The 20502-nt window shown below is 31.5% G+C and overlaps 1 protein-coding gene across 6 annotated transcripts in view; it reads right to left on the reverse strand.

The window, feature by feature from the left end:
* Window positions 1-20502, reverse strand: part of SEMA3A (semaphorin 3A) — a 553763-nt gene that overhangs the window by 339769 nt on the left and 193492 nt on the right. For all 6 annotated transcript variants that reach the window (XM_034964343.3, XM_063606267.1, XM_063606269.1 and 3 more), the window contains one exon: window positions 8291-8376. The gene's annotated coding sequence lies outside the window, so the exon portion shown is untranslated. The remainder of the gene's footprint in view (window positions 1-8290; window positions 8377-20502) is intronic.

The following is a 20502-nucleotide window of genomic DNA, read 5'->3' on the forward strand; positions in this document are numbered from 1 at the left end:
CCTTCAGCTACAGACTGAAGGTTGCACTGTCAGCTTCCCTACTTTTGAGGTTTTGGAAGTCAAACTGATCCACCGCTGGCTTCCTTGCTTCTTAACTTGCAGAACTTGCAGACAGCCTATTGTGGGACTTTACCTTGTGATCCTGTGAGTCAATTCTTTTTAATAAACTCCCTTTCATAAAGATATAAAACAGTGTGTATATATATATATATATATCTCCATATATATATCTCCATATATATATCTCCATATATATATCTCCATATATATATCTCCATATATATATCTCCATATATATATCTCCATATATATATCTCCATATATATATATATATCTCCATATATATGTATATCTATATATATCTATATCTATATCTATATCTATATACATACATCTCCTACTAGTTCTGTCCCTCTAGAGAGCCCTGATTAATCATTTGGTAGTCCAGAGTAAAAAGACGGATGCACTTATTGGTCAATATAAACAGCAGTCTAATAATCCACAAAACACCCTCTAACCTCTTCCATACCCAGTCTAACTCCCACCCAACAGAGTACTTTCAAAAATGGCTTGATTTCTCACTTATAAATACCAATGGACAGCTTAGAATTACTTGACCATGAGGAAAGCTGATAATGTAAATAATGAACAAAACCCTCCAAAATCTCTAATATAAAGAGAACTTGGAGGAAATAATGAGGAACGTGAAGACCATGTCAAATCCAAACTATAAATGACATTCTCTAGCAGTAAGAAAATACATTTAATCTATTAAAAACAAACAAGCAAACAAATGAATAAGACTATAAAAAACTTACAGCTGGGAGCAGTGGCTCACAACTGTAATCCCAGCACTTTGGGAGGCTGAGGGGGGTGGATCACCTGAGGTCAGGAGTTTGAGACCAGCCTGGCCAACGTGGTGAAACCTCGTCTCTACTAAAAATACAAAAAAATTAACCAGGCATGGCGGCAGATGCCTGTAATCCCAGCTGCTTGGCAGGCTGAGGCAGGAGAATTGCTTGAACCAGGGAGGCGGAGGTTGTGGTGAGCCGAGATCATGACATTGCACTCCAGCCTGGGTGACAAGAGTGAGACTCAGTCACAAAAAAAAAAAAAAAAAAAAAAGAAAAAGAAACTTAGGAATTAAAACTATGATAACTGAAATAAGAACTTCAGTAGAAGTGTTGGAAGATAAAGTCAAGAAAATTTTTCATAAAGGAGAAAATAAAATAGAAAAAAAAAACAAAATTAGTGGATCAATTAAAGAAGTCAAATATCATATTTTTAGGACTAACAGACTAGAAGGAAGAATATATATGCATATATTTCATATATATACATTTCATACACATATACACATCTTGATATAAATACACAGAAAATTTCCCATAACTGAAGGGAATGAGTTTTCAGGTGGAAAGCATGTACTTAATCTGTAGTATAATGAAAACAAAATAAAGCAAATCCCAAAAGGCATAACATAATTACACTTGAAAATATCAGTGATAAAAATAAAATTCTAAAAGCTTTTTATTTTGGTAGGGGCTACATGTTACACAGAAACAGAAATCAGAATATATTACATGTTCAACAGCAGTACTACACATATGGCTTAAAATGAAGACACAAATAATAAGCATGAGAATGCTGGAATGACTATATGAATGCCAGCTAAAATAGACATAAAAGCAAAAACATTATCAAATATCAAAATAAAAAGCAGATAATAACAAAATAGTCAATTTATAAGTCTAAAAAATAATTACAAAGTACAAAGATACTTGACTGAATTGAAGGAAGAGAAGGAACATTGCATAGTTATTAAAAGAGATTTTATTTAAAAAAAAGAACCAAAAATATTAACGAAATCTTGGTGCATCGAGATAATGCCTTGAAGCATCTTGACCTAATTGATATTTTTAGAGGATATAGTCATTAACTGAAAAGTACACAATGTGAGTGGACCAGTCACTTAGTTCGACACATTCTGGGCCTTAAAACAACTCTGAATAATTTAAATTATTTCTATCAGAGTATGTTCTCTGATCATAGATTTAGAAATTAATAGTAAAAAGATATCCAGAGAAACATAAATTATTTTATGGATTAAAAAATTCAATAAAAATTCAGGAGATGTTTTTCCTGCAGGGGAGGGGAGTTAAATGGATCAAAAACACATTATAAACTTTGAAAACTACAAGAATAAAACTCTTAGAAGAAAACATCAGAGAAAACTTTTTAACCTTGGGGTAAACAAAGGCTTCCTAGATAGTACTCAATAGCACAAGTAAAAAAATAGAAGAAAAACATATTGTACTTCATCAATAATAAAATTTTTGCTTTTCAAAAGAAGCTGAAAAAGAAAATCACAGAATGGTAGAAAATATTCACAAAACACAAACACACATGCATATATCAAAGAATTTGTCTTCAGAATGCATAAAGTGCTCCTATAATTCAATAATAAGGCCAGAAAGCCAATGAAAAAGATAAGTAAAAGTTTTGAATAGGTACTTAAGGAAAGAAGACATGTAGATGGTAAATACGCAAATTAAAATATGCTCAATATCATCAGTTATCAGACATATGCAAATTAAAGACCTATTTGGATACCACCACATACACATTAAAGATTCATAACATGAAGTTTTGCTAGGATGTAGAGCAGGGGTCAGCAATATTTTTGTTTTAAGGGCTGAATAGTAAATATCTGATGCTTTGAAGGCCATAAGGTCTCTTTCACAATTACTCAATTCTGCCTTTGTAATATGAAAGCAGCTTGTTCATAAACGAATGTGCCTGTGTTCCCATATACTTCTATTCGCAAATAAACCCGAATTTGGCTTAAGTACTATAGTTTGCAGAGCCCTGATGCGGAATGACAGGAACTCTCACAAACTGATCAGGGGAATGTCAAATGCTACAACCGTTTTGGAAAACTGTCATTTCTTCAAAGTTAAACATACACCTACCAAATCTCCCTGATTTTCCAATCCACGTCTTTTTCAAACTAAATGAAAACACATATTCATACAAAGACTTGTATACAGATACTCATAGGAAAGCAATTCACAAAGGACAAAAGATGGAAACAACTATATATCCATCAAGTGAATGAATAACCAAATGTAGTATATCCATATAGAATATCCATTCAATGGACTACCATTCAGTAATTAAAAAAATCAACTACTAATACACATAAGTCATAGATAAATGTATAAATTATTTGCTAAGTGAGAAAGTATACACTTACATTTATATACTTATTTATATGAAATACAAATTAATGCATAGTATCAAAAAAGGAAAGAGTTAGGAATAATTTTTCCTGTGTGATAAAAATATTCTAGATTTTGCTTGTGATAATGGTTTAAAGGATATACACTTCATTAAAACTCAAGAAACCTGAGCCCATTAAAATAGATGAAGTTTGCTTCATCTAAGTTATTCCTCAATAAAGTTAATGAAGAAAAATAAATGTGTAGAGAGGACTCCGCCAAAACGTTTTTACATACCTCAAGGACTTTTTATGCAGAGTGTTTTGCCTTTCATACATGTATCAACAAATATTTAGCCAGCCATAAAATCCCCTTCCCCAAACAGAGTGGTTCTCTGAAGTGCTATATTAGATGTGTATTTTAAAAATTACTCAATCTTTCTTGCTCCTTTAATTTTACTCATTGACAGATTTTATTGGTAGAACGGGGGTCACACATTTGTTTTGTTCACAAAAACAAAAATTGCTGCTTATGACAATGATAATGAATAATGGAAATAATGGAAACTATCAAAAGAGTCCCAAAATAAATGAAAAAGAAAGTTTAGTAAAAGGGATATCTTGGGAGCCAGATCTTACTACATAAGGGAAACAAATGTAGAATTAGAGTTGGTGTTTGGGGATCTTGGTTTCTGTAATTTGTATTCATCTTTGCCCCAATTTCTTAATGTAAACACTGAGATGATTTTTCTAAGTTCCTTCTGGCTCAGAAATTCTGTAGACCTAAAAACACTTAGTACAGATTAGCAAAGAAAAAGAAAAAGAAAAGAACAGTTTGAGGAAAGAAGAACTAATTAGCCAGCAAAATAAATAAATAAATAACTACTCCATCTGAATTTGAAGTTGGACTTGTGCAAACATGCAATGAAGTTTTTCAAAGAGGTAGGTGACATTCCACACCTACTCACAGCCATTCCAATCCCCACCCTCACTGGGTGCAGAGGAGGTTAGGCATGTATGCTAGATTCTCTCGGGGCAAAACCAAGCCTCTAAGCACTCTTTATGACCCTGTGGGCACTAACATTTGAGTCAAGGCCGTGAGGTAAGAGCTTGCTACTTGACCGGGTCACTAAGGTTGCTTGTTACTAAAACTGAATGTGAACTCAATTGCAGCATGATTTTCTTAGTACGCCCAAGCCGTCTCTTTTTTAAAAAAAATGTCTAGGAATTTTTAAATAGGGAAAACATGTTCTAGTTCCTTCAAACATCTTGTAAGTGGTTAGAAAACAGACTGAGATATAAATATGGTATAAGCTAAGACAACTTATCTGAAAATCAAAATTAAGTAACAATTAGTAACAGCTAAAATAATAGGTGAACATATTGACTATTCTTCATTTGAAAAAAAAAAGGTATTAGTTTGTTAAATACAGATAGTCCCCGACCTGGCACTGGTTCAATTTAGAAATTTTTCAACTTCACAGTGATGCAGAAGTGATAGACATTCAATAGAAACTGTACTTGGAATACCCATACAACCATTCTGTTTTTCACTTTCAGTACAATATTCAATAAATTACATGAGATATTCAACATTGTATTATAAAATAGCTTTGTGTTAGATAATTTTGTCTGACTTTAGGCTAATATAAGTGTCTGAGCATACTTAATGTAGTTTAGGCTGTGCTGCCATGTTTGGTAGGTTAGTTGTATTAAATGCGTTTTCAACTTACTATATTTTCAATTATGTGTGGGTTTATCAGAATGTAACCCCATTGTAAGTTTGGGAGTATCCATCCTAACATTTTCTAGAGAATTTTAAATGCTCTTAATGGCTTTGTTTTAACTCAATTCACTGGCCATATTTCTATACCAAAGGTTCTTATTCTTTCTTTCACTCACTCACTGAAGTAGTATTGCCTGTCCCTTTAAACTGGTGTGTGGAGGCAGGCATAAGGAAGAAAAAAATAGGTGTTCATAAAGCATTCAAAAGAAGTTCCTCATGGATGAAGGTGTTTAAAAACCAGAAACATGGGCAGAAATGCTTTAATTTACAAAATAGATTCATAACATGAAGTTTTGCTAGGATGTAGAGCAGGGGTCAGCAATTTTTTTGTTTTAAGGGCTGAATAGTAAATATCTGATGCTTTGAAGGCCATAAGGTCTCTTTCACAATTACTCAATAATACAATTTTTGAGAAGTGTTATAATAAATAATTATTTGTCAAATAAAGAATGCTTTTCAAAAAAAGAAGAAAAATATTTTTCACTTCAAAAAGCTTACAATCTTGAAAAGAAAAATAAGACTTATACTCAATCATTAAAAAAGTAGAATGGTTTTACGAATAAGATGAATATACTTCAAAACTAATCACAGAAAAGAAAAACTATTTCAAAATTCAATTTATAAAATATTTCAAAATATTTAGATAAGTTAAGCAAATAAAATTAAGTACTGCTGGCACTAATGTATCAATGAGAAAATGAAATTAGGTAGAATAATTTTCTCAAAGTCAAATAGTGATACAGCTTGGAATTCCAGTGCTATCTGAGTCTATAGTGCAATTTCACAAGCGATCATATCCCTACAAACCAGATCAAACTTATTCAATGATCATATAAAAATAAATGCATTGAAACTTAAAATAGCAAATTATATACTACTGTTGATCTTAGCTTCTGGTTTTTATCTATTTCCTTGTTATCCACATATTTTCAATTTCACTTCTAGCTAATGTGGAATTTTATTTACTTTCCACTTTTTAAATAAATGCTTGAAATATTTATTATGAGATTGCTAGTAAGGCATTTGTATATATTTAATCTAAAATTTGTTTAGAATCAAACATATATGGAGCCATGTTGAGGGAATAGTCAACAATGGCAGAACTATTCTCAGATTTGGGAGAGGAAATAAATGTATCATGGATCCTGCTATGTAGGCATTGCTTAAGCAAATAAGTTATTTACTGACAGAATTAGACAAGAAAAATATATTGTCTACGCTTTTAAATAATTATTTGTATAAGCTATTTCAAAACTCATTTGATATGTTAACAATTCTTCTTCAGGTTACTTCCAGTAAAAAAAAAAAAAAAAAAAAAAAAAAAAAAAAGCTAAAATAATAGATAAAATGAAGATCTGATAGCCCCCAATTTGAGATGACCAGATATTTTCCAACCAATTGATATTTATGTATCCTAGCTTATATGTGTGTTACCCAAAACTTAGAATCATAAATTAAGTTCCACAATAGTTCAATTAGATGCAATATCTGGAAGTAAAATTTCATCAGATTTTAGTCATATTTGCTAAATATTTTATGAATTTTCATTGGTTGACTTCTATCCACTATCCTGTTTCAATTCAATGTGTATATTGTCAATTGCATTCAGTGATTTAAGACTCATCCATATGAGCTCTTGATGTTTTTATAAATGAATTTTTAAGTACTGGTTAGATCCCAAATAAACATTAAAAGACAATGGTGGCAATGACAGTGACACCAGCTCTATGTATCACTTTGGCCTTTATACATTTGAAACAGATTTTAATTAGTACCCAGGAAATTTGTCTCATGAATCTTGCCTCCTTTACTGGTGAACTGGGAAGCAATTGTAACTGAAGGAGGAGAGGTTTATTATTTACTGAAAAAGGAAGCAAGTGTTTTGTCTTTGTGTGTATGATGCACTCATGAAAAATAACATCCAGGAAATTAGTATTGTGGAAGTCTGAAAATTATTCTAGCCAAATAATGAATATATACACATATATATAAATTCATATATGTATATATACACGTATTAATTTATATATACATGTGTGTATATATGTATGTATAAATGTACATGTATGTATTAGAGAAGTGGTACTACAAGTCATTTTTGAGGTTTTTAGTGCTCTACCAATTCTAAAGATATGAGGTATATTTCCCATAAAAGAATCAAATATCCATACCAATTTGATATGAACTCTAACAATTTCAACATACTTCTTAAATCAGTAAATTTTTGCCTTATATGATGTGATAAATGTTTTTGTGTATGTAAATGGTATTTCCATGTAGCATTATATATTTTTTCATAAATTTTTTACTTTTATTGGTACTAATATGAATAACCTAGGAAAAATGTATCAGTTCACATCAAATGGGGATAATCATCCAGTTAAATCAAAAGGAACCCAATAAAATTGTGAATTCTTCAGATTTACTAAAATAAAAATCAAAACAAAATTGACAAATGAATTTTATTCTACTTAAAGGTCCATAAGAAAAAAAGAAGCATATTTAAATTCAGTGTTATTTTCTCTTAACAGTCCCATACAATATAGATCTTCAAGAATATGTTTTCATTTCTTTGTTCATTCTAGCCATTCCTTTTAATAGCAACATACGTAACCGTGATGGAATGGTAAAGTTAATGTTGCCAAATTTTCTTCCTACTTTATACAATGAAATGAATCCTGAGAAACCTTTATGGTTGAAAAGCATTAAAATAAGTAATACAGTATGTATACATTCAGATTTCCTGACTGTATTTTACTTTACAGGTGATATTTCAATCTCACATGTGAGGTCAAAATTAAGATGGTGTAACACATTATAAACTGACTTCACCCTGAGTGTGGCACTCAGCCTTTGAGTGGATTCTGGATGATAGTAACCATATGTGGGCCAATAAATGTAGAAGGGGCAGGTTAGCCAAAAGATTTTTGTGGATAGCAATATGCTTACATTCCAGCTATCTCTGCTCTGTGGCTCCTGGGGAACATCACAAACCCAGTGAAATTCCCAAGTCTGGAGATTTTTTTTTTTTTTAAACCAAAATGGTAGCAATCCACCTCTTGACATTTCAAATGGCAATTCCTACAAACTGATTTTTATTTTAAATGTTGGAGCCCCCTCATCTACCCAAATAATTCTACAGAAGACTATATAAACAAAAAAGAAAGTGCTCTTAATTTTTAAAAATTATCTTATAAATTATATGCCACAGAAGTGTAGTAGTATCTCTAAATTTTCACTAAAACTTATTAACATGCCAGTGTGTATAAGTTTAATTATCTTACCTTCTTTTAGGAAAAATTCTTAATTCCTGAGATACAATGTGTTCAGTCCAACTTGTTATTGTAAGTACCTGGGCACTTTAAATACCCTATAAAAATAAACAAGTTTATTCTTAAAATTTAATATAAATCAAACAATTACCAATCAATTAATATATGCTCCACTTAATTAAAAGTCAGTTTAAATTTCTTCAAACAACCCCTCTATCTTGTGTGGGATAATGTAATGTATGAAGGTAAAGGAATTATGGAAGGCAGGTACTGAATTTGGCAAACATTTTACTCTGGCTTATCCAAACAAATGACAATTTGTAATCACTAATCGGATTTGATGTAGTTTGAAAAAATTCAGTATTTAGGCTCTGGCTCTACTAAAGAATAACTGATTTATTTGAGAATTAGGTAAAACACTAACATGTTCTATTGATTTGCCCATAATACTATGATGTCATTAACATTTTTCACCACTGGTGATGAAAGGCTCACACTGACAACCCAGCTAAGCAGTAATTTCATGACACTGTTAGTAAGTAACCGGATTTCACTTTAACAAAAGCTTTTCCTTTTTTTCTGGATAAAGGAAACATACCAAATATTTAAAGTAAATAGAAATTTTAAACAACAGAATTTTTCAAACATGAAATTTAAAATGTGCTTTGGAAAATTTCATTATACTAAAATAGATGCTTTGTAACATTAATTGTACAATTTCATAGTTGAATAAATAATGTAAATAACTTAGAAAAGAAAGTAAAGACAATTCAAAGCTGGGCCGAGGATTTAATATATTTGAAAAAAAAGTAAAATTTGGTGAAAACAAAAAAAGTATGCAATGGAGATTCATTAGTTAAGTTATTAACCTTATTAAACATTTTAATCTTATTAAAGTAAAGAAAAAAGATACAGGTTCTAAAGTAGTATTTCTTTCCAACCTTTGTTTTTTCTTACTGTACTATTTTGGGAACTATAGAATATTTCTATATTACCATATATTTAAAAAATAGAATATATTATCCTATATGCATTTTTTGGCAGACATTTATTGGATCCCTTACTGTGTGATAGGATTAGTAAAATTTAGTGAATTATTTTAAGCAAAGAATTTATGCTAGGTGTATAGGTAAGTTATCAGAAAATGGTACCCCAAATGTATATACAAGCATTTAAAACTCAAATGTCAATACCATACCAAACATCCCTTGGATACATGCATCATGAGATGGTGAAATTATCTGAAGTTAGTGATTAGATGGAAAACAAGTTCTTTGTGGGAGAGGAGTCAATCAACTGAGAAACTAGAATTTTTGAAGACTCATCTGGGTGGATATTGGAATTGCCATAATATATGACAAGAATGGAGTTGAAGAGAGTGACAGTGAGCTACAGCTAAAATCTTAACAGAAGTCGGGAAGGGGCCAGAGGTTGGTGGAAGACTTCTCTATGGGGTAGTAGCAGAGTAGCAGAGAATATCTACTGATGTCTGGAGAACATAGCTAGGAGATTTTAGGGAGGAGAAATGGTACTGATCAGGAAGCGGCACTGAGGAGCAAAGAACGTTATCCCAATCCCAATCTCAGTGACTTAAGTGGAGTATGAGAGAAATATCACTTTTTTTTTCTTTTTTTTTTTTGAGATGGAGTTTCACCCTCGTCACCCAGGCTGGAGTGCAATTGCGCCGTCTCTGCTCACTGCAACCTCTGCCTCCCGGGTTCAAGCAATTCTCCTGCCTCAGTCTCCCAAGTAGCTGGGATTACAGGTGCCTGCCACCACACCTGGCTAACTTTTGTATTTTTAGTATAGACGGGGTTTCACCCTGTTGGCCATGCTGGTCTTTAACTCCTAACCTCAGGTGATCCGCCTGCCTCGGCCTTCAAAAGTGCTGGGATTACAGGCGTGAGCTACCACGCCCTGCTAAAATATCCACCTTTTAAAAGCCGCTGTGTGATGCAGAGTCATCAGGCTTCATTTGGGGTGATTATAAGGGGGAAATATACAAAAGTGAAAGATAAAAGGGCTTTGTTGTTGAGTTCCGGAGAGGATAGTGAAAGAGTATCCAGAGACAGAGAAAATTAAAGGATGAGGATTAGAGTCTTAGGGATCAGAAATGACTTGGAAGTTCTGAGTTCCTTCTGGTGACTGACATAAAATGAGAAAATGAACATGATGAGTTAAGTCCTAATTTTTCCTAAGCAGACAATAATGATGAGGCTATGAAGGTCAGTGGGAGCAGAGAGATGGTTGTAAAGTCATGTCAGGAGTGTTCAGATTGTTCAGGTGTCCACTTAACTCTTGATGATGGACCTCTCTGACCCAGCAAAGGGTGTGTAAATTCCTCTTGACTTCTACTGATGGACCCTTCTAGGCTAGCAATGAGTCAGCCTTTCTCCCTTGACCCTAACCAGCAGTGGTCTGTAGAACATATACCACGTGTGGGCTTCTTTCTGACATACACAGTGTTATGAAATAATAGGATAGAAGGAATCCTAGTATTCATTTGCTTGGGATGGTCAAGGCAGTCTTCTGTATTGGTAATATTTTATCTGAGACCTGAAGGAAGACTATGCTAATATTTTGATGAAGTGTTTTCTAAATCGACGGAGCAATAAATACAAAGACCCTGAGGCAAGATCATGCATTGACTATTCCAGAAACAGCAATAAAGTCAGCAAGCAATGAGTGAGAGAAGGGTGATGAGAGAAATATGAAGATGTAAAATAAAATATGCTTATAACTATAAACCAAATTTAAATGATAAGACAAACTACAAACATTGGCAAGATCTATAAAATACAATTCCTATTTTTGAAAAGTGCATTGATCAAATCAAAATATTGTAGAAAACATACATAAGCTACATTAAGTATAATTAAAATAGCCTAATTACACAATGGAGGTTTTAACTATTTCAGGTATCTCTATTCCACATTGACTCAATGCAGTCATCATGCTGGTTGAAAATATCACTCTAACACACAGAATATTGTTGAATTCAGTAGTATAATGATAATTAGAATATACATGTCTGACAAGAAAAAATATACATCTTCTCTAATAATGTAGAGAATCTGCTTGTACAAATGAGTTTTTCACCTATCTTTGGGGAAATTATGTGAGCCAAGCAGGTACCGGCAGATACAAAATAACTGATCCAACCTGACAGTTGTTTTTTTTTTTTTATTCACACCATATAATTTTTGTTTAAAAAAATCTGTCAAAAGAGGTTCCATTAGTGTCAGGTAAAGATTCCTAACAAGCATACTTTTCACTTGTTCTAAAATGATAGTAACAAGTAAAACTTAAATGGGAAACTCCTATTACAAATAGATGATAATTCTTTATCTTATCTATTTCTTTTCTTTGATCCTGGTGTTCTCCTGGAAATTCTAAAGGAGTTGTGACTTTGACAAATCTGATGTCTGCTAGTTCTTACGGGGCCATACTAAGAACAAATAAAACATTATACTTTCTGCTGTAACTGTTTTCATTAAGCCATGATTTACTAGCAGTTAGAACTGCAACTTACACTGGTCATTTTCTTTTAAAATAACATAGTGAAATTATTGGAAAGATTTAAAGCTGTCATTAATATTGCTAGAAAATTTCATTTCAAATTTAAAATATTTCCCTCACTTTCTCTTCTCTCCAACCATCTCGCCTTCCATTTGTCTCTCATGAGAGGGTGGGAAGATGAGGTAATTTGGGCAATAGATATAAATAAATTAAAAACAAATCAATTAAGGTTTAATTTCATTTACATGCAGATTTCCAAGTGATTTTTATTAGAATTAGTAGATGTTTTATATATATATATATATATATATATTTCTAATGGCTTGAAGTTGTTACACTGAATATTGAATGTACACTAAAATTATGCAAATTTAAGTAATTTCAAACAATCTTATCTTTAAACATGCAATTTCAATATTTTATTAATAATCTGAAAATACTTGTTAAACATACCATATCAGGCAAGGTTTTAGGTGCAAAATTAAATTAGACATACAACCAAACTATAACCTTCTGGCCAGCTGGGACTTGTTTTTTAGTTGCTTCCATATCCTCAGTGAATAGAACAGTGCCCTTCAGGGAGTTACATTCGAAAATATCTAACAAATATACACTTTCTGTGAATGTCTCTATTAGAATAAATGTATGTATTTGAGTAAATGAAGGAATGTGCTCCCATCTCCTTTCCTCTGTTTTACAGAGGGAGTCACACAAATAAGTTAGTACACTGTAGTATGTGATGAGTATAATGATGGCCATATATACTGAATGCTTAGCAAATGTAGAAGTAATAATCTAAACCAGATTACAGGGTTTTTTGTGCTCCCAAGTCTATGAAAAGAAGACTAAAGATGAATGGTAAAGATTTATAGTACACCCTTCAGGGGTTGATATATACATGAGGCACCATAGAACATTGCTCAGGGAAGGCAAGTACACTTTTCCAGCAACCAGAAAAATATTTAAATTGTGAAAAATGTTTTAGTTTCTATGAAAAAAGATACGCAAATTAAAAACTAAGAAATTTTAACTAAATGTCTATTAATTTACCTCTCAAACTTCTCAGTTGTGCAATTGAAACCTTTTCATAGTTAAGATTTTCTCCCTTTGCAAGTATCTCCCAATATGCATAATAATTATTTTTTAAGATTACAGACAATTGTAATGAAGTGAAAACACACATTTATAAAATGCTTTCCAATTTTGCAAATATGAAAACCCATAATGCTTAATATTGGGCAAAGGTAAATTTTCACGTATTTAAAATATTATGGGGTGACGCCATCAAAACAAAGAAATGACACCTAGGACATCAGAGGACCTACAATACCTCTGTATCATCTCGTCTTATACTGCCTCTAACACAGGCTGAAAATAAATGTAATTGGTCATGAATGTGTATGGCATCTATCTTTTAAGTAAGCAACTTCTAAACCTAATTTTTTGTTGATGGTCACTAGAGTAGAAACCTGAAACTCAAAATTTTATCATTTTTATTTTTCAGTGAGATCATAAAGAATATACAAATAGAAAATTAACATATGTGTCCTTCATTTAAGATTCTTTAGGAAAATTGCTGCCTTAAATAAAGTTCTTAGTGCCTTTTTCAGCAGACTTTACATCAGCCTGGACAAATTTCTTGGGACAGTTTTGGTTCATGAAAAGGTCATGAAGAAAGGCCCAGTGGTAAAAGATCATCCCTGAAGGCTTTTTAAAAAATTACACTGAAACAACATTTCCCTTAGAAAATAAACAGAAATTCTATAAACTATCATACAACTAAAATAACCTGGAGCTTAAATGTTTGAGTTTATTCATATATTAAGATCTTGTAAACTTTCATATATATGTATTTTATAATATATACACATTATTTACATGTATATATACCTTATGAAACATACAGTATTAAATACAAAATACATATTCACAACATATATGCATATGTACACATTTGTGTGCTTGTACACACACGCGTGTACACAAACACTCTTTGGAGAATCCTTATTAGTTGATTTGTATATGCTTTGCTATCATTTTAATTAGGCAACCTTTGAATCTAAATCACCCAAGTGCCCAAGTGTTCAGTACGACCAACGTTTCTGGAGTCCCTATTTCTTTCAGAAGATATTTTGATGTTGTTATATATATATATATATATATATATATATATATATACACATATATATATGTTGTTATATATATATGTATATATACACATATATATGTATATACACACACACGTATACACACATATATGTTACATACTGTATATAATATACATTATACATGTGTATATAGATGTGTATGTATATTATATATGTAGGTATACATACACATATATAAGTGTATATATATGTATAATATATATTCTATATAATATAATTGTTTTCATTAAGCCATGATTTACTAGCAGTTATAACTGCAACTTACACTGGTCATTTTCTTTTAAAATAACATAGTGAAATTATTGGAAAGACTTAAAGCTGTCATTGATATTGCTAGAAAAGTTCCAAATTTAAAATATTTCCCTCTCTTTCTCTTCTCTCCATCCATCTCGCCTTCCATTTTTCTCTTATGAGAGGCTGGGAAGATGTATATGTATATACATATTTTAGATGTATATATATGTATTATATATGTGTGTATATATACGTATATATATATATATTCATATATATAACTATATGTGACTCCTGATAAGAAAGTCTTTCTTGGCTACAGTTATGAACCTTGGTACAATCACTGTTTTGGAACCTTCCTAATGTTTGCACTGTCTCGTATTCTAAAATTATTTGCAGTATAGTTTTATTATTCTTCTCTTTGAAATAGTATATATAAAATATTTCTCTTTAATCACACTATACACTTGACTCTAATTACATCATGCATTGGTATTTGTCATTACTTTTTGAGAATATCAGCTTGATGATTTTAAATACTTATTTTTTTCTGAAGTTCTGTTGTCATCCTAAGCCACAGAATCCAATTTTGAAAGTAAAACAGCCAAAATCATAGGAAGAGTAAAATTGTACTTCTATAAGCCCTCTCGCGTAAGCTATTTGTTTTGTAATTCTGTGAGAACAAAAATATTGACTCATAGTTCTTTGGGAATAAATGAAGTTAATTACTTAGTTTCCTCCTCTGTGGTCTTAATCATTTTAACAATAGGCTTTCATTCTTTACATTATCTGATAAGAAACTGGTATTTTTTTCTTCTTCAGTTGGACGGCACCATATACAGTTTTACACTTAAAGTAATAGATAAAACTGTGCTCGTTGAATGAGTTTATGATAGCAAGGTCTTGAAGTGTATGCCCAAATGTGACTTATGGTGAGTGAAAATGGATTATCATTTTACAAATATAATACTCAACATTTTTACCCTTTCTATGTGTGTATGATAGCTTCTCAAATTCATTCTAAAATTGGTCTATATCCTAGACATTTTAATAGTCTGATGTCTATAAAATCCTCTCAGAATTCAGTCAGTGAGTATATCTAGTTTTGCAATTAGATAAAGACATAACACTTTAATTAAGGCAGAGATTGTCATAATCAATGGTTTAGTTCTTTGGTAATATCAGAGACAAAAACATTACAAACAGACACCCGTGCAATAGGATTACACTTGCCACACCACTGATTTTATACTTAGTCATATGACATGTAGTGTAATGGGACATGACTGCAAGTAACCTGTGCCACATCTGAGCAGAAGCTTTAAGATCCAGCTCATTGTTCTGCTCTTGCTCTTTTCTTTCTGCCATAAGACTACTATGTCTCAGATTGGGGTTGGTTCTTCATTTTAGAATGATGGTGCAGAGCCAAAGCTGTCCATGATAGACATATAATGTGTGCAATATATAAACTTTGTTGTAATAAGCTATATAGATAGATGTTGAGATCATTTGTTACCATAGTACAACTTATTCTAGACTCACTGAACTATGCAATAGAAAGTGCACGGATGCAAAAGGCGTATAGAAGATAGCATATCAGAGACAATAGTCACTTTTGCTCAATCAAGCAATGCTTGTTTTAGACAAGATTGATTTTATACTGTGTCTGCCTTAATACAGCAAGAATTTGAGGAAATTGCCAGCTAAGACTCGATTAGAAAGTCATTTTTTCAAGTAAAAGCTGGTTTTCTTTAAATATAAATGGGAGGAAAACAATGAAAAACTAATGAGGAAAGTAATTTGATTTGTTTTAGTCTCATAATAAATCCAACATAGTACTATAAAATCATGAAGAATAAATAACACATTAACTGAAAATATTATCTGGAGAAGCTTTTGGTTTGCTACGAATAATTTTCTACTCACTGTTCTAGCTGGTGGAATGAGATCAACAAGTCAATCATTTCCAGAAGGGTAATTAACCTTACCAATATCAAACTCCAAAAGATTAAACATTGTATCAAGTAGAAATTTAAAGATTATAAATGTAATCAGTAAATTTGTCAGATCACTGAACAGGTATGATATGAAATAGCAGACGATTAGGCTGGAGAGGACATGAAATATTCTCCTCCAGATTTTTTTTAACTTTTGAAAATCTTAGTTTCATTAATGACACTACAACTGCAGGCACAAACCCCATGAAGGAAAGACCACAATATATAAGAGTATACACATTTTGTATTTCTTCTTGGATGATCGACACAATAACAATACGCAGGATTTTGAGCTCTGTTTTTAAAATAGCAGGTATGATTATTAAGTCATATAATCATTGCATAGAAACAAATAAAAAATCATCTAGATGGTCTCTGGTTAAAAACAGACTTCAAATAGTTTATCTCTTTCTAAACTAATTATGTAAGAAATCTTTGGTGACTTAAATCTTTCTCAGATTTCATCCTCTCTTAAAAAAAAGATGAAACTGATAAATGTAATAAACTACATATTCTTGTTCTAAATAACTAAATCTAGCAAATGTTTCAGTAGACATATGGTTAAGAATTTCTGAGGAGGGGCAGCAAAAAAATTCTTCATAAAATTTTATGCAAAAACTTATTTCAATTACATTCAAATAGATTACTGTGATAACTAGGTTTTATATTAAGATGTTTTGATGCTATTTAATTTTAACTACAAATTCACTCGATAATCTGATTATTAATCTAAATATATGCATTGGATACAATTGTAGGGATTACTCTTTTTCACATTTTATGATTTTAGGTATTTTTTGTATTACTAATATATATTTTTTCTTTTAAAATTCTGTCTTTCTTCCTCTAATTTTATTTTCTTTTCTCTTTTGTTATTTAGAAAAAGAATGGGAGCAGTGGTGCACATCTGTAGTCCCAGCTACTCACGAAGTTGAGGCAGGAGGATTTCTGGTGCCCAGAAGTTCACTTGAAGGCCTGCCTGCACAATATAGGAAGACTCTATCTCAAAAAAAAAAAAAAAAAAAGTGCTCCCTGTTTTCAAACTAAACTTCATTTATCGTCTTTTTTCATTTTAATTTGAGAGAAGTTAACTGTGATAAAATTTCTCAAATTAGAAAGACCACTGGTTAATTTATTATGTATAATTTTTAAGTTGCAGTATAATTATTGTAACCAAATTAAATCCAAAGTAAGCACCAATATAAAGAGTTACTTGGAAATAAATTAGTTAATATTTTCAAGTAACGATACTTTAAAATCCTTAAAATGAAAAAAAAGAGTTATTTCACAATGCACAGAACAAATGTACACAAAGTAAAAATTCACTTACAAATATACAAAAAACTCCTTAGTTTTTGGATCATACATAGTATATTACCACCCTATGAAGTCCACCATTAACAAGATAAAAGAGGTGCTATAAGTCTATATATTAAAATTATGCTTGGAAGCATTAAGAGAGTAGATAGAGATAGAAAGAGAAAGAGAGATTTACCATTGAAGAGCTCCTGCGAATCTTCTCTCCTGTTACTTGATGATATTTTTATAAAGTGGATTTTTTTATCTTCCATAATCACATTCTATTACTTTCTTTTAAAGCTATAATCCAGAAGCAGATTTTTTTTTCCAAAACAGTTAGTGGTCCAAGAAAATAAAGGACAAGGAGAGGTTGCGGGGCGCCCACAATCAAGCCGATTAAACTGCAGGATCTGCGGTTTGTCAAAAACCTTTTTGCTGCTTCACATTTTCTAAAAATGGAAAAGGTGAAGCTTTCACAAGTTGCAGGCTCCAAAATAAACCAGTACGCCCAGCACAAAGCTTGTGATAACAGCAAAAACATTTTTTTTTCGCACATTAGGAAATTCTACTATTAGCTGGTACCCATCATCATAATAGGGCACTTCTCCATATTAATGTGAGATTTGGCTTATGGACCCTAAAAACTCTTTCTATCCCTCAGGCTAAATTTGTCCCAAAGAAGCATAGTCACAATGTAGCCTTGAGGGACTTTTATACAAAACTTATGGGAGTATACAGATTCTTTCCTTGGAAGGGAAAAATATAAAACAAAACTGGGTCACTAATGGTGATTGTTAGTACAGTAAAACTGAGAACACTCCTTTACTTTTTCTCCTACATTTTATTTTCTGTTTCACTCTCTGATTTTCTAGAGATAGAAGTACTGTGTGTAGAGAATAAAATATGGACTATATGATAGTCACACATGATGCTATGTATCAGTGACAGCATACTCTATCAAAATTCATTTATTTCTGTCCATCACCCTATCTAGGTGTTGAAGTAAGTCTAAGGCTTTTTATATGTGTGTGGAATAGAGCTTTATCATAAGATAGCTTCCTTCTTTTTATATTTTAACTTATATTTTTACAAAATCTTTTCTTACCTAAATATCACTATTTCTCAGCTTAAAATATTAAAAACAAATATAACATGATTTTATTGATATTATTCTTCATTTTTCCAGGCATCTGCTTTTCCTATTCTAAAATTTGTGGTTTATTTCACATTCACCATACTTGACTATTCCTTGTCTCAACATATTTCATCAGCTATTGTGGTTGTTGAGTTGCCAATAAATTATTTAACTGAAATAACTGTTCTCTGGTGGACAGCATTTCTTAGGAAAAACTCCATGAAAATGAAACTACTTTAGGAAGTCTTGAAAATGCAAAACAGTATTAAAAATATCTGATTTCTGGGTAAGCTCTGAAAAAAATATGATTTAAGGTATATTTGTTTCTTAAAATTCAATTTATCTAGAGACAACTGGTGTATTGTTATGCCATAAAAATAGCGTGAATAATAAAATAAGCAAAAGAAACAAACAAAAAAAGAGAGTTGTCCATAAAATGTTTTTAGGTCATATCCAGGCCTCCATTTTTTAGCCATTAAAATGAATAAACAATAACAAATTCTTAGGCAGTTAGTACAATATTGTTCTTTTTTAACATTTAAAATAAAAGAAAAACATGCACTTAAAAATAAAAATATACATTTTTATATTTAGTGCCATGATTGCTTTAGCTATTACATGTTAATACCAAATTGATAATCACCAACTAACTGTTAATAGTGATGATTTGTGATGACAATTTTGAAACACAGTTTAAATAAGGAAACCATTAAACGTTCTGTATTTGCAACTTGTGTGAATAAATGATTTCTTGGTTTTATACTCAATGAGATTGATAGAACAGAGCTGATGGATCAGTGGGCATAAAAAGCCTTTCCTGTACACTTATATTGCTCAATAATATTTTTCAACAGCCACTCTTATCTTGTGACTTGGGTGATAATATGCAATCCCACCATACCCAGATTATACATTTAGGTATCATCTTGGGAATGCATTGCTCAATGTATTTATGTAAATGGCTATCACAAACGATATAAAGTCACCAGATAATACAAATAAACAAGGCTAATGAAACAGTAACCTTAATTTCAAGGGACTTATTGTCTCCTAATATACTACATAGATGTTGATTAGTTTAGCAATTTGTCATATATCAGGCACCAAGGCGCAGAGGTAAGAATAACAGCAGCTACTATTACTGGACATTTATTATAATTCAAGGACTGTTCAAAACACCTAATACCTATTGGTTATTTTAATACTTAGAACATTTCAGTGAGTTTGTTATTTTAAATTCACTGTACAGGTAAGAAAATGGAGGGAGAGAAAGCTCAATGAATTTGGATAACCAGTGACAATATTAGAAAATTATTCGACCTGATTGAAAAGATTCAGATCTTAATTAGGAGGTTCTGTGGCCTTTGCATCAATGTGATCAGGAATATTTAGAGGGAAAAGGAAAGCTGGAAGAGTCAATAGACCAGAGTGCTCAGCTCATTGGTGCTAGGCTTTAAGAAAGGGCAATTTTTGTAAAAAATGCAAATGCATTTTTGTTGAGTAAGTCTGGTGCACCAAACAGGAAGGGGGAAGGGGGTAAAGAGGTAGATTATATCCAGGATTTACTTCAGTGGCATAATAATTTCCTTAACTTCATCAGTAAAAGTTACTAAGAATCCCAAGGCTTATTAGCCAGGAGATTCACAGACCACCAAGAATTCCATGTAAAATTCACCTGCTAGATGAACTTGCATTGGAAATTTTCTTAAATAACATTTAACTAAAGATTGGCATTTCCTTCATTTATAAAAATAGATAACAAACCACAGTGGTATTAGCAATATCTGTGACATTATCACCAAAATATATTGCAGATATTTTCATATCACAATATACTTCTTTTGTAAATCTTAAAATCTCATTTATACTCAT

This window comes from Pan paniscus, chromosome 6 (assembly GCF_029289425.2).
Source record: "Pan paniscus chromosome 6, NHGRI_mPanPan1-v2.0_pri, whole genome shotgun sequence".
Lineage (NCBI taxonomy): Eukaryota > Metazoa > Chordata > Mammalia > Primates > Hominidae > Pan > Pan paniscus.